Below are 14,967 nucleotides of genomic sequence, written 5' to 3' on the forward strand. Positions count from 1 at the left end.
CAGCAAAATTCTAAAAGGGCAAAGTGTGTTAAAAAGGCAAGCCTGAAGGCTCTGTGCCTCAATGCGAGGAGTATTCGTAATAAAGTGGACGAATTAACTGCGCAGAGAGCAGTTAACGAATACGATGTAATTGACATCACGGCGACATGGCTCCAGGATGACCAAGGCTGGGAACTCAACATCCAGGGATATTCAACATTTAGGAAGGATAGACAGAAAGTAAGAGAAGGTGGGGTGGTGTTGCTGGTTAAAGAGGAAATTAATGCAAGAGTAAGAAGCGACATTTCTTGGATGATGTGGAATCAGTATGGGTGGAGCTGCGGAATACCAAAGGGCAGAAAATGCTAGTGGGAGTTGTGTACAGACCACCAAACAGTAGTAGTGAGGTTGGGGACAGCGTCAAACAAGAAATAAGGGATGTGTGCAATAAAGGTACAGCAGTTATCATGGGCGACTTTAATCTACATATTGATTGGGCTAACCAAACTGGTAGCAATGCGGTGGAGGACGATTTCCTGAAATGTATTAGGGATGGTTTTCTCGACCAATATATCGAGGAACCAACTAGAGGGCTGGCCATCCTAGACTGGGTGATGTGTAATGAGAAGGGACTAATTGGCAATCTTGTGCGAGGCCCCTTGGGGAAGAGTGACCATAATATGGTAGAATTCTTTATTAAGATGGAGAGTGACACAGTTAAATCAGAAACTAGGGTCCTGAACTTAAGGAAAGGTAACTTCGACGGTATGAGGCGTGAATTGGCTAGAATAAACTGGCAAATTATACTTAAAGGGTTGACGGTGGATAGGCAATGGCAAACATTTAAAGATCAAATGGATTAACTTCAACAATTGTACATCCCTGTCTGGAGTAAAAATAAAACGGGGAAGGTGGCTCAACCGTGGCTAACAAGGGAAATTAAGGATAGTGTTAAATCCAAGGAAGAGGCATTTAAATTGGCCAGAAAAAGTTGCAAACTTGAGGGCTGGGAGAAATTTAGAATTCAGCAGAGGAGGACAAAGGGTTTAATTAAGAGGAGGAAAATAGAGTACGAGAGGAAGCTTGTCGGTAACATAAAAACTGACTTCAAAAGCTTCTATATATATGTGAAAAGCAAAAGATTAGTGAAGACAAACGTAGGTCCCTTGCAGTCGGATTCAGGTGCATTTATAATGGGGATCAAAGAAATGGCAGACCAATTGAACAAATACTTTGGTTCTGTCTTCACGAAGGAAGACACACATAACCTTCCGGATGTTCTGGGGGACCAATGGTCTAGTGAGAAGGAGGAACTGAAGGATATCCTTATTAGGTGGGAAATTGTGTTAGGAAAATTGATGGGATTGAAGGCCGATAAATTCCCCAGGTCTGATAGTCTGCATCCCAGAGTACTTAAGGAAGTGGCCCTAGAAATAGTGGATGCATTGGTGATCATTTTCCAACAGTCTATCGACTCTGGATCAGTGCCCATGGACTGGAGGGTAGCGAATGTAACACTACTTTTTAAAAAAGGAGGGAGAGAGAAAACGGGTTATTATAGGCCGGTTAGCCTGACATCAGTAGTGGGGAAAATGTTGGAATCAATCATTAAGGATGAAATAGCAGCGCATTTGGAAAGTAGTGACAGGATCGGTCCAAGTCAGCATGGATTTCTGAAAGGGAAATCATGCTTGACGAATCTTCTGGAGTTTTTTGAGGATGTAACTAGCAGAGTGGACAAGGGCAAACCAGTGGATGTGGTGGATTTGGACTTTCAAAAGGCTTTTGACAAGGTCCCACACAAGAGATTGGTGTGCAATATCAAAGTACATGGTATTGGGGGTAATGTCATGGATAGAGAACTGGTTGACAGACAGGAAGCAGAGAGTCGGGATAAATAGGTCCTTTTCAGAATGGCAGGCAGTGACTAGTGGAGTGCCGCAGGGCTCAGTGCTGGGACCCCAGCTCTTTACAAAATACATCAATGATTTAGATGAAGGAATTGAGTGTAATATCTCCAAGTTTGCAGATGACACTTAACTGGGTGGCGGTGTGAGCCGTGAGGAGGACGCTAAGAGGCTGCAGGGTGACTTGGACAGGTTAGTTGAGTGGGCAAATGCATGGCAGCTGCAGTATAATGTGGATAAATGTGAGGTTATCCACTTTGGGGGAAAAACCACGAAGGCAGAATATTATCTGAATGGCGGCAGATTAGGAAAAGGGGAGGTGCAACGAGACTTGGGTGTCGTGGTTCATCAGTAATTGAAAGTTGGCATGCAGCTACAGCATGCGGTGAAGAAGGCAAATGGTATGTTGGCCTTCATAGCTAGGGGATTTGAGTATAGGAGCAGGGAGGTCTTACTGCAGTTGTACAAGGCCTTGGTGATACCTCACCTGAAATATTGTGTTCAGTTTTGGTCTCCTAATCTGAGGAAGGACTATTGAGGGAGTCAGCGAAGGTTCACCAGACTGATTCCAGGGATGGCAGGTCTGACATATGAGGAGAGACTGGATCAACTGGACCTTTATACACTGGAGTTTAGAAGGATGAGAGGGGATCTCTTAGAAATGTATAAGATTCTGACTGGACTGGACAGGTTAGACGCGGGAAGAATGTTTGCGATGTTGGGAAAGTCCAGAACCAGGGGACAAAGGATAAGGGGTAGACCATTTAGGACTGAGATGAGGAGAAACTTCTTCACTCAGAGAGTTGTTAACCTGTGGAATTCCCTGCCGCAGGGCGTTGTTGATGCCAGTTCATTGGATATATTCAAGAGGGAGTTAGATATGGCCGTTATGGTTAAAGGGATCAGGGAGTATGGAGAGAAAGCAGGAAAGAGGTACTGAGGAATGATCAGCCATGATCTTATTGAAAGGTGGTGCAGGCTCGAAGGACCGAATGTCCTACTCCTGCACCTATTTTCTATGTTTCTATGTTTCTATATTGGTGCTGGACCTCATCTTGGTCTGATTCTGAGGTTCAAGATGAGACAGCATAAGTGGCACCTGTTATGTATGTGGACTTGGATTTACTCTGTACAGCCACCGAAGGGCTCATCCTCTGGAGTCCCAAGGGATCACATAATCCCTTGGGGAGCACAGGTATTTTAGGAGGCTTCACAGGCTGGAGAGGCACTCTGGAGACCTACAATAAAAGACTACGGTCATACATTACTTTGAGCTCACAGTGTTCATTTTTACTCTTTCTCCATACACAACAACTGGCGATGAGATATAGATAGCGAACCCAAAGATGCAGAGAACAGTGGGCATCCTGTAGAAATTTTCGGAGGGAGATGATTGGGAAACTTTTGTGGAGCAACTCGACCAATACTTCATGGCCAACGAGCCAGATGGGGAAGAGAGTGCTGCCAAACAAAGGGCGATCCTCTTCACCGTCTGTGGGGCACCAACGCATGGCCTCATGAAGAATCTGCTCACTGCAGAGAAACCTACGGAGAAATCGTATGACAATTTGTGCACACTGGTCCGACAGCATTTAAACCCAAAGGAAAGCGTTCTGATGGTGAGGTACCGGTTCTACACCTACAAAAGGTCTGAAGGCCAGGAAGTGGTGAGTTCTGTCGCCGAACTAAGACGCCTTGCAGGACATTGCAAATTTGAAGGACATTTGGAGCACATGCTCAGAAACTTTTTCGTACTTGGCATTGGCCACGAAACCATACTTTGCAAACTTTTGATTGTAGAGACCCCAACCTTGAGTAAGGCCATAGCGATAGCCCAGGCATTCATTGTCACCAGTGAACCAATATGAACCAAATCTCTCAGCACACAAGTGCTGCTACACGTACTGTGAACAAAGTGATGTTGTTTTCGAATCGTAACATACAGGGCAGGTCACACATACCTGCAGCTGCACGTCCGCAGACGACTCAGAGTCCACCATCAAGGGTGTTGAATGCAAGGCCATTAAAACCTTGTTGGTGCTGTGGGGGTGATCATCGTTTCCATTCATAGCAATTCAAAGAGTACGTTTGCAAGGGCTGTGGAACAATGGGACACCTCCAACGAGTGTGCAGGCGAGCTGCAAAGCCTGTTAAACCTGCAAACCACCATGTTGCAGAGGAGGACAGATCCATGGAGGATCACGACAAACCAGAGCCTCAGATAGAGGAGGCAGAGGTACATGGGGTGCAAACATTCACCACGAATTGTCCCCCGATAATGCTGAATGTTGAACTAAATGAACTCCCGGTGTCAATGGAGCTGGACACGGGCGCGAGCCAGTCCATCATGGGCAAAAAGACTTTCGAAAGGTTGTGGAGCAACAAGGCCTCAAGGCCAGTCTTAACTCCAGTCTTAACTAAACTTACATGAAAGAACTGATTCCTGTAATCAGCAGTGCTACCGTAAAGGTCTCCTACGATGGAGCGGTGCACAAGCTACCACTCTGGGTGGTACCGGGCGATGGTCCCACGCTGCTCGGCAGGAGCTGACTGGGAAAGATACGCTGGAACTGGGAAGACGTCCGACGCTATCACTCGCTGACGACACTTTGTGTGCCCAGGTCTTAAACAAATTTCCTTCGCTGTTCGAACCAGGCATCGGGAAATTCCAAGGAGCAAAAGTGCAGATCCACCTAATTCCGGGGGCACGACCCAGCCATCACAAGGCGAGAGCAGTACCTTACATGATGAGAGAAAGGGTAGAGATCGAGCTAGACCGGCTGCAAAGAGAGGGCATCACTTCACCGATCGAGTTCAACGAGTGGGCCAGTCCTATTGTCCCAGTCCTCAAGGGAGACGGCACTGTCAGAATCTGTGGTGATTACAAATTAACAATCGTTTCTCCCTGCAGGACCGATACCCACAACCAATGGCTGATGGTCTCTTTGCAACGCTGGCGGGAGGAAAGACGTTCACGAAGCTGGATCTGACTTCGGCCTACATGACGCAGGAACTGGAGGAATCGTCGAAGACCCTCACCTGCATCAACACGCACAAGGGTTTTTTTGTCTATAACAGATGCCCAATTGGAATTCGATCAGCGGCTGCGATATTCCAGAGAAACATGGAAAGTTTACTGAAGTCGGTCCCGCACACCGTGGTCTTCCAGGATGACATCTTGGTCACAGGTCGGAACACAGTCGAGCATCTGCAGAATCTCGAGGAGGTTCTTAGTCGACTCAACCACGCGGGGCTCAGGTTAAAACGCTCGAAGTGTGTTTTCCTGGCACCTGAAGTGGAGTTCTTGGGAAGGAGGATTGCGGCGGACGGCATCAGGCCCACCAACGCAAAGATGGAGGCAATCGAGAATGCACCGAGGCCACAGAACGTGATGGAGCTACTGTCGTTTCTGGGACTCCTGAACTACTTTGGTAACTTCTTACCGGGTCTCAGCACACTGCTAGAACCACTGCATGTCTTACTACGAAAAGGGGGTGAATGGGTTTGGGGCAAAAGCCAAGAAAATGCTTTTGTAAAAGTGTTATGCTCAAACAAACTGTTTGTGTTGTATGATCCATGTAAGCGTTTGGTACTAGCATGTGATGTGTCAATATATGGCGTCGGGTGTGTATTGCAACAAGCTAACGATTTCGGGAAACTACAACCGGTTGCTTATGCATCCAGGAGTCTGTCTAAGGCTGAGAGAGCCTACAGCATGATTGAAAAAGAAGTGTTAGCATGTATCTATGGGGTAAAGAAAATGCATCAATACCTGTTTGGGCTAAAATTCGAATTGGAAACTGACCACAAGCCACTTATATCCCTGTTTTCCGAGAGTAAAGGGATAAATACCATCGCATGGGCCGCATCCAGAGATGGGCACTCACGTTGTCCGTGTACAACTACGTCATCCGCCACAGGCCAGGCACAGAAAACTGCGCCGATGCTCTCAGTAGGCTGCCATTGCCCACCACAGGGGTGGAAATGACGCAGCCTGCAGATCTAGCCATGGTTATGAAACATTTGAGAGTGAGCAATCACCCGTCACTGCCCAGCAGATGAAAACCTGGACACGCCAGGACCCCTTATTATCTCTAGTCAAAAGCTGTGTGCTCCACGGGAGCTGGTCCAGTGTCCCAGTTGAAATGCAGGAAGAGATAAATCAGTTCTAGCGGCGCAAAGATGAAATGTCTATACAGGCAGACTGCCTTCTCTGGAGCAATCAAGTAGTGGTCCCCAGGAAGGGCAGAAACACCTTCGTCAATGACCTCCACAGTACCCACCCAGGCATCGTAATGATGAAAGCGATAGCCAGATCTCACGTGTGGTGGCCCGGTATCGATGTGGACTTAAAGTCTTACGTTCACAGATGTGCAATGTTAAGCAATGTACCCAGGGAGGCGCCGCTAAGTTTTTGGTCTTGGCCCTCCAAACCGTGGTCTTGGCTACACGTCGACTATGCAGGCCTATTCTTGGGTAAAATGTTCCTTGTAGTTGTAGACGTGTCTTCAAATGGATTGAATGTGAGATAATGTCGGCTAGCACGTCCGCTGCCACTACTGAAAGCCTGCGGGCCATGTTTGCCATACACGACTTACCCGATGTCCTGGTGAGCGACAACGGGCCATGTTTTACCAGTGCTGAGTTCAAAGAATTCATGACCCGTAACTGGATCAAACATGTCACATCTGCCCTGTTTAAACCAGCGTCCAATGGTCAGGCAGAGTGAGCAGTGCAAACTGTAAGGTCCTTACTCTACAGTATGAAACTACAGGAGGCAAATTCTGGGGACAAGGTCACTCTGTGACCTTAACTCTTTATTCACAGGACTCCAAAGACGATGACCATGCGTGGGACCTCCCTTTTTATACCTGTGTGATCAGGTAAGAAGTGTCTCCCACAAGTTCACCCCTTGTAGTCAAGGTGTGCATCTAGGTTGAATGTATACAGTAATACAGTGGTGTAACATTGTGGTTACATACATGACATCACCTCCCCGACCCCCCTCCCCCCCTCAAAATCTTATTGGGATCATTGGTTTAGTCTTTCAGGTGGTCTACACTCCCTTGTGGAGCGCCGCAGTTGCGGCTCTGGTTGTTGGACACTTATGTGAGTGTCTGTCACCTGTGGTGATTCCGGGCTGACCGCAGGGACTGTGCATTCTTCTGATTGCTCTTGTTGCTCGTTCACTGGTGGTGTTGTGAGCTCCATCTCATGGTCTTCTTCGGGTTCCTCCGTGTCGATGCTGAACCATTTTTTTACTTGGTCCAGATGCTTACGGCATATCTGACCATTGTTGAGTTTTACCACGATGACCCTATTCCCCTCTTTGTCAATTACAGTGCCCTCAAGCCATTTGGGCCCCATGGCGTGATTGAGGACGAATACAGGATAATTTCTTTCTATACATCTCCCCCTCGAATTACGGTCATGGTACTCGTTTTGTGATTTGCGCTTGCCTTCAACTATGTCGGTCCGAACTGAGTGAATGAAGGACAACCGTGTTTTGAGAGTCCGTTTCATTAGTAGCTCTGCGGGTGGGACCCCCGTGAGCGAGTGCGGTCGGGATCTATCGGCCAGCAGGAGACGCGATAGGCGGCATTGTAGGGAGGGTCCTTGAATCCTGAGCATACCTTGCTTAATGATTTGTCCGCATGTTCCGCCTGGCCATTGGAGGCCGGCTTGAATGGCACAGTCCTGACGTGGTTGATTCCATTACCCGACATAAACTCTCGGAATTCGTAGCTTGTGAAACATGGGCCATTATCACTAATCAGGATGTCCGGCAAGCCATGGATTGCAAAGATCACACGTAGGCTTTCCACGGTGGAGGATGACGTGCATGAATTCAGAATGATGCACTCGATCCATTTCGAGTACACATCTACCACAATAAGGAACATCTTTCCCATGAACGGGCCTGTGTAATCAACATGAATGCGTGACCATGGCTTGGTGGGCCAGGGCCACGGGCTGAGCCGGGCCTCCCTGGGGGCATTACCCAGCTGGGCACACATCGTGCACCTACGAACACAGTGTTCCAGGTCTGAATCAATTCCAGGCCACCAAACGTGTGACCGGCCAATGGCCTTCATCAGCACAATGCCTGGGTGCTCGCTGTGGAGTTCCCTGATGAATGCCTCCCTGCCCTTCTGGGGCATAACTACCCGGCTGCCCCACAGTAGGCAGTCGGCTTGGATGGAGAGCTCATTCATCCGTCTGTGGAATGGTCTGACCTCCTCAGGGCATGCTCCATGTGTGGGCGCCCAATCCCCAATCAGGATACATTTCTTAATCAGGGATAGGAGGGGATCTCTGTTTGTCCAGATTTTGATCTGGCGGGCTGTGATGGGGGACCCTGCGCTGTCAAAGGCATCGACAGCCATGACCATCTCAGCGCTTTGCTCCGCTGCGCCCTCAGTGGTGGCCAGTGGAAGCCTGCTGAGCGCATCAGCGCAATTTTCAGTGCCGGGCTGGTGCCAGATGGAGTAGTGATAAGCAGCCAGTGTGAGAGCCCATCGCTGTATGCGAGCTGATGCGTTGGCATTGATGGCCTTGCTGTCTGACAACAGGGATGTTAATGGCTTGTGGTCCGTCTCTAATTCAAACTTCCTACCAAAGAGGTACTGATGCATTTTCTTTTACACCATAGACACATGCAAACACTTCCTTCTCGACCATCCCATACCCCCGTTCTGCTTGAGAGCGCGACCTGGAGGCATAAGCCACAGATTATAGTTGACCCTCAGCATTGCCCTGCTGCAACATGCACCCAACCCCACAGGACAATGCATTACATGTCAGAACCAATTTTTTACAGGGGTCGTATAGGGTCAACAACTTGTTTGAACAAATAGGTTTCGCGCCCGATCAAAAGCCCGTTCCTGACAGCATCCCCAAAAACAATCGCAACCCTTACGCAGGAGCACGTGTAGCAGCTCCAACAATGTGCTCAAGTTCGGCAGAAAGTTCCCAAAATAGTTCAACAGTCTCAGGAATGAACACAACGCCAATGTGTTGCAGGGCCTGGGTGCTCGTCGAATCGCCTCTGTTTTGGATTCGGTGGGCCGAATCCCATCTGCAGCAACCCTCCTGCCCAGAAACTCAACCTCAGGAGTTAAGAATACACATTTAGACTTCTTGAGTCACAGGCCTACCTGGTCCACTCGGCGTAGCACCTCGTCTAGCTTCTGGAGGTGTTCTTCGGTGTCTCGACCCGTGATAAGGATGTCGTCTTGGAATACGGTCTTTCCAGGAATGGATTTTAGCAGGCTTTCCATGTTTCGTTGAAAAATCGCGGCCGCTGATCGAATGCCAAATGGGCACCTGTTATAAACGAACAGTCCCTTGTGTGTGGTGATGGTGGTCAGTCGTTTGGATTCATCGGCCAGTTCCTCGGTCATATAGGCTGAAGTGAGGTCCAACTTGGTGAACAGCTTGCCGCCTGCCAGTGTGGCGAAGAGGTCCTCCGCTCTCGGGAGCGGATATTGATCTTGTAGGGACACCCGATTGATGGTGGCCTTGTAGTCGCCACAGATCCTGACAGAGCCATCCGCTTTTAGGACGGGAACGATGGGGCTCGCCCAGTCGCTGAGTTCAATAGGCGAGATAATGCCCTCTCTCAACAGCCGGTCCAATTTGCTCTCGATCTTTTCCCGCATCACATACGGCACCGCTCTGGCTTTGTGGTGCACTGGCCTGGCGTCTGGGGTGATGTGTATCACTACTTTAGTGCCTTTGAAAGTCCCGACGCCAGGTTGGAATAGTGAATCGAATTGTTGTTGGACTTGTGAGCACGAACTTCGCTCCACAGATGACATTGCGTGAACATCCCCCCATTTCAAGTTCATCTTGGCTAACCAGCTCCTCCCCCACAGTGCGGGACCATTGCCCGGGACAATCCAGAGCGGCTGCCGATTCACTAACCCATTGTGTGTGACAGCCAACATTGCACTGCCTAGCACCGGAATGATTTCTTTAGTGTAAGTCCATAATTGTGTCTCAATACGTGCTAATTTGGGTCTACTGGCTTTAAGTGGCCATAGCTTCTCAAATTGCTGAATGCCCATGAGTGACTGGCTGGCCCCAGTGTCCAGCTCCATGCGTACTGGGATACCGTTTAATAAAACCCTCATCATCATTGGTGGCGTTTTGGTGTATGAACTGCGAATATTCACCACATGGACCCGCTGAACCTCGGTGTCCATCGATTTGCCCCAAAAGTCATCCTGCCTCAAAGAACCATCTTCTGGTCCATCCATCTCATATATTAGTCTGGTTGCAGACTTCCTGCACATTCGAGCTAAGTGGCCACTGAGATTGCAGTTCCTGCAGACAAACTGTTGAAATCTGCAAGATCTGGCTGTGTGTTTTCCCCCACACCTCCAGCATGAGTTAAAGTTTCCATTGTTGGGAACAAAGGGACTATGGCCAGGCATTCCGCGCTGACTGTCCCTTTGACTGCTCTTAAGTACCCTATTAGTGGGTGTCAATGGCCCCATCCCGGGCCGCATTGTCCACTGTGATGGTGTGAATGTCCATCCAGCCTGCCATTGTCTCTGTTGAAGTCCTACACTGGGGTCTATTGCTGCCTGGGGAGTGTCGGACTGCCCCTGCCTGCCTGCGGGGCTCTGATGATGTTGCATTGATGATGTTGACTCCCTGATCCATCGCTGCGTTAGAGGCAGAATTGCGCGCATGTATTATTTTCATCTCTTCCTCCCCCACCATGAAAGTTTGAGCTATCAACACCGCCGCTTCCAAGGTCAAATCCTTGGTCTCAATTAATTGGCGGAAAATTTCCGCATGACCGATGCCCTCGATAAAGAAATCCCTTAGCATTTCTCCTGTGCAGGCGCCTGTGAACTTACAGAGGCTGGCCAAACGCCGGAGATCCGCTCCGAAATCTGGTATGCTCTGTCCTTCACGATGTCGGTGGGTGTAGAATCCGTGTCGGGCCATATGTATGCTACTTGCCGGTTTGAGGTGCTCTCCGATCAATTTGCTAAGTTCTTCAAAGGTTTTGTCCGCCGGCTTTTCGGGTGCTAGTATATCCTTCATGAGCGCGTAAGTCTTTGGTCCGCAGCTGGTCAAAAGATGAGCCCTTCGCTTGTCGGCCGCTGCATCCCCCAGCCATTCTTTCGTAATGAAGCTTTGCTGAAGCCTCTCGACAAAATCGTCCCAGTACCGTTCCTCTGTGGCCATTCTCGTGGGTTGTGAATTCCTGTTTCTCGTCGCCAATGTAAAGTCCTTACTCTACAGTATGAAACCACACGAGACACATTCTGGGGACAAGGTCACTCTGTGACCTTAACTCTTTATTCCCAGGACACCAAAGACGATGACCCTGCGTGGGACCTCCCTTTTTATACCTGTGGTGATCAGGTAAGGAGTGTCTCCCACAAGTTCACCCCTTGTGGTCAAGGTGTGCATCTAGGTTGAGTGTATACAGTAATACAGTGGTGTTACATTGTGGTTACGTACATGACACAAACCATCAAGCAAGGCTTGAAGAGGGTAGCTGAAGGCTCGCTGCAGACGCGCTTATCCCAAGTCCTGCTTAGCTACCACACGAGACCCCACTCACTCACTGGGATCCCATCAGCTGAACTACTCATGAAAAGAGCACTTAAGACAAGGCTCTCGTTAGTTCACCCTGATCTACATGAACAGGTAAATAGCAGGCAGCTTCAACAAAGTGCATACCATGATAGCGCAAATGTGTCACGTGAGATTATATCAATAATCTTGTATTTGTATTAAATTATGGACAAGGTGCCAAGTGGCTTCCCGGCACTGTTGTGGCCATAAAGGGAAGCAGTCTGTTTCGGGTCAAACTTTCAAATGGACTCTTTCACCAGAAACACTTGGACCAAATCAAACTCAGATTCACGGACTATCCTGAGCAAGCCACCTTGGACCCTACCTTTTTTGATCCCCCAACTTACACACCAGTGGCAACCAGCATCACGGTTGACCACGAAGCAGAACCCATCATCCACAGCAGCCCTGCAGGGCCCAACACACCAGGCAGCCCAGCAAGGTCAGCTGCACAGCAGCCCAGCGAGGGCCCAACAAATGATTCAACGATCAACCAGGGCAGAAAGGGCCCCAAATCGACTCACATTGTAAATAGTTACACTACTGACTTTGGGGGGAGTGTTGTTATATATGTGGACTTGTATTTACTCTGTACAGCCACCAGAGGGCTCATCCCCTGGAGTCCCAAGGGATCCCATAATCCCTTGGGAGCACAGGTATTTAAGGAGGCTTCACAGGTTGGAGTGGCACTCTGGAGAACCGCAATAAAAGACTAAGGTCATACTTTATTTTGAGCTCACAGTGTTCAGTCTGACTCTTTCTCCATACACTACAGCACCCATGCTGATCTAATAGATGTCAGGTAAAGTGGAGATCAGAGGCACAATCCTCCAATGTAGTGAGAACGACTTGCAATGTGGTGAGAGTGCTGCTGAAAGCTAAGTCTCTGCACAAAATGGTGTGATGAAGAGCCTTGGCAAAAGAAGTATTGTGTGAACATTTAAGTGCTTTTCCAGCTGTCACTTAATGAACTTGGATAATGGCCACTGAGCTCCCACCTCCCTTTCACAGGCGAGGTTCCCGAGGTGCGTGAATCAATTTCGCAACCTGTTAAAGCTGAAACCTCTTGTTATAAAGGCAGTTCAGGGTCTGTAAATGAGCAGTTAAATACCTCATTGAGGTCACCCGCTTCTCCCGAGTGGGTCCGTGGCGCATTTAGAAACGGGCCTGTGTCAAAGGTGGAAGTCGGCAGGATCATGCCGAGTTCCCGACGCGCAGTCAATTTCTATGCTTTTAACCGCCAACCCGCCCCGAAACCCACACAATGTGAAAATTTCAACTGGTGTCTCTGGTCTCTGGAGTGGGGCTTAAGCATTCTGAGTCAGAGGCAAGAGCACTACCACTGAGCCAAAGCCGACACTTAAATCATAGTCACATATTATTCATATTATGCTGTGTTGTTATTCTTTGTTAAATTTAGCATTCATCAAATACCAATTTGACAACAGAGTATCTGTATGAGGTGAAAGTTGCTATGGGAATCAAGTACTGTAAATGTTAAGAGACTTGGTTGAAGTATTAAACTTACACAGACTTTATAAAAATGAGTGGGGAAGGAAAGATAAGGGCCAGAATATTCCAATTAAAAAAATGGATGGGTTTGCAGCGTGGAGGCAGTTAAATTGTTAAAAAATGGGATTCCTGACCTGATCCCGCCTACGTCCATTTTTTTCAGAAAACAGGATGGGGGAAGGGTGACCAACCCGCTCAGGGGCGTTACTGCATTTTAAATATTTTGCAATGAGGCTGGAAGCCACTTTTTTCCTGTCCATTTTGAATATAACTGCCTATGGGCCCGTTTCACACACTTCGTTAAACAGAGGCGGGGATTACAGGAGGTAAATGATTTTGATCTCGGGTCCCTATGTAACCCAGCCCCGTGATCGGAGACCCCCTCATCAGGCCTCCGATCACCCACCACCACCACCCCTCCCCCCCAACCAAGCCTCCTCCCTCATCCCCAGGCCTCCCTCCCCTCCCAGCGATGATGATCAGTCTGGTCATGATCCTCCGCTGGCCTCCCTGCTGATGCTCCATCACCCACAATCCCTCTCCAACCCCTCCCCCCCGGTTATTCCCGTTCACCCCGCGCTCCGTCCCCCCCGCCCCCCCCCCCTCCGCAATCCCTACTTGCTTGCCCATCCCCGACTTTCCCGATCCCCGACCACCCTTTCCCCTCCCGATCCCCATCTTCCCCAATCCCCTGTCGATCCTGCAATGGCCCCCGCCAACCCTCTCTCCCCCTTACCGATTGCCAACTCACCTCCAACTATTGCCGACCTCCCTCCCACCAATTGCTTACCCTCCTTCCTGTCGATTCCCGACCTCGCCCCCCTCTTGCCGATTGCCGACCCCCATTGCCCCGCCGATTGCCGACACCCCCACTCTCGCGATCCTTCCCGCAGACCAACCCCTCGCAACTGAGGGCAACCTGCTCACAGCCAGCCAGCCTGACGCGCTAGCTGGCTGCACTCAGGAAACCGAGGCCTCACATTCAAGTTAGGCCCTGCCGGTAAAGTTGGCAGGGCCTGCAGGAAACCCGGCTTCCCAGGTTTCCTGCCCGCCTCAGAGACCCCCCATCCCTAACCCGTCTCCCCGAATAAAGTTCCGGCCAAGGTCTTTAATAAAAAAAACTCTCCCTATGGACAGAACGCATTTCTTTTCCCTGCGCTTTTTTTTTTTTCCTTTTATGTTTTATCCCACTATTATCTTAATTGTCTCAACTAACAGATGTGCAAATATAACAATATGGCCTCTTTGTAACTGTTCGCAAAACTCTGAAATGTTTTGTTTTTGCCTTGGTTTCCACAGCTTCATTCTGGCCAGGCCTGGGAACTACTTCTCTTCAAACAGACAAATGTTTGTCCCATAGGTTGGCTGCTGCCAGAATATGTGTGGAGTGGTTTTAACATTGTGTATATTTCTTGCAGATACTCATATGTGAAATGTATGCTGCAATATGTTTAATTGTTGATTGCCTTTTTCTGTAGTTCAAAAATACAAATAATGGGACCAGATTTCCCCAGTCCCTTAGAGCGGCGTAGTTAGACGTAGTGCGCCGACTTCGTGGTGGAGAAAACGCGCCGAAAACTTACCGGGATATATTGGCCACTCCTGGATCCCTGTGGTCCCATGGCGTGGCGCTGCAAAACCTGCGGGGGGGGGTGGAGCTTGGGTCGTGCTTGCTCAGCGCAGCCGGCAGGGGAGGGGGCTTGGACTCAGCGTGTCTTTGAGTGCCGGCAGGGGGACGCATGTCCGTTTGTGCGTTGAAGCGTGCGTGCATGCGCGATGGGCCAGGAACCTTGGCAATCGGCCATTTAAAGGGAGAGTGTCCTCAGTGCATCAGCAGCATTGGCAGTGGGCCATATTGGAAGGTAAGATGTTAATATTGATTTTTGGTTGGCTGAAGGAGTGGAAGGGAGTGCTGCATACGTGCATGCAAGGTGAGAACTGTGTTTTTTCAACATTACCTGAACGTGAA

At 49.2% G+C, this 14,967-nt stretch overlaps 1 long non-coding RNA gene across 1 annotated transcript in view; it reads right to left on the reverse strand.

The window, feature by feature from the left end:
• Positions 1 to 14,694, reverse strand: part of LOC139263858 (uncharacterized) — a 46,321-nt gene extending 31,627 nt beyond the window's left edge. The window contains exon 1 of the long non-coding RNA XR_011593235.1: positions 14,582 to 14,694. This is a non-coding gene — a long non-coding RNA (uncharacterized lncRNA). The remainder of the gene's footprint in view (positions 1 to 14,581) is intronic.
• Positions 14,695 to 14,967: the final 273 nt, after the last annotated feature.

The sequence above is a fragment of the Pristiophorus japonicus genome, chromosome 5, assembly GCF_044704955.1.
Source record: "Pristiophorus japonicus isolate sPriJap1 chromosome 5, sPriJap1.hap1, whole genome shotgun sequence".
NCBI classification, from domain to species: domain Eukaryota; kingdom Metazoa; phylum Chordata; class Chondrichthyes; family Pristiophoridae; genus Pristiophorus; species Pristiophorus japonicus.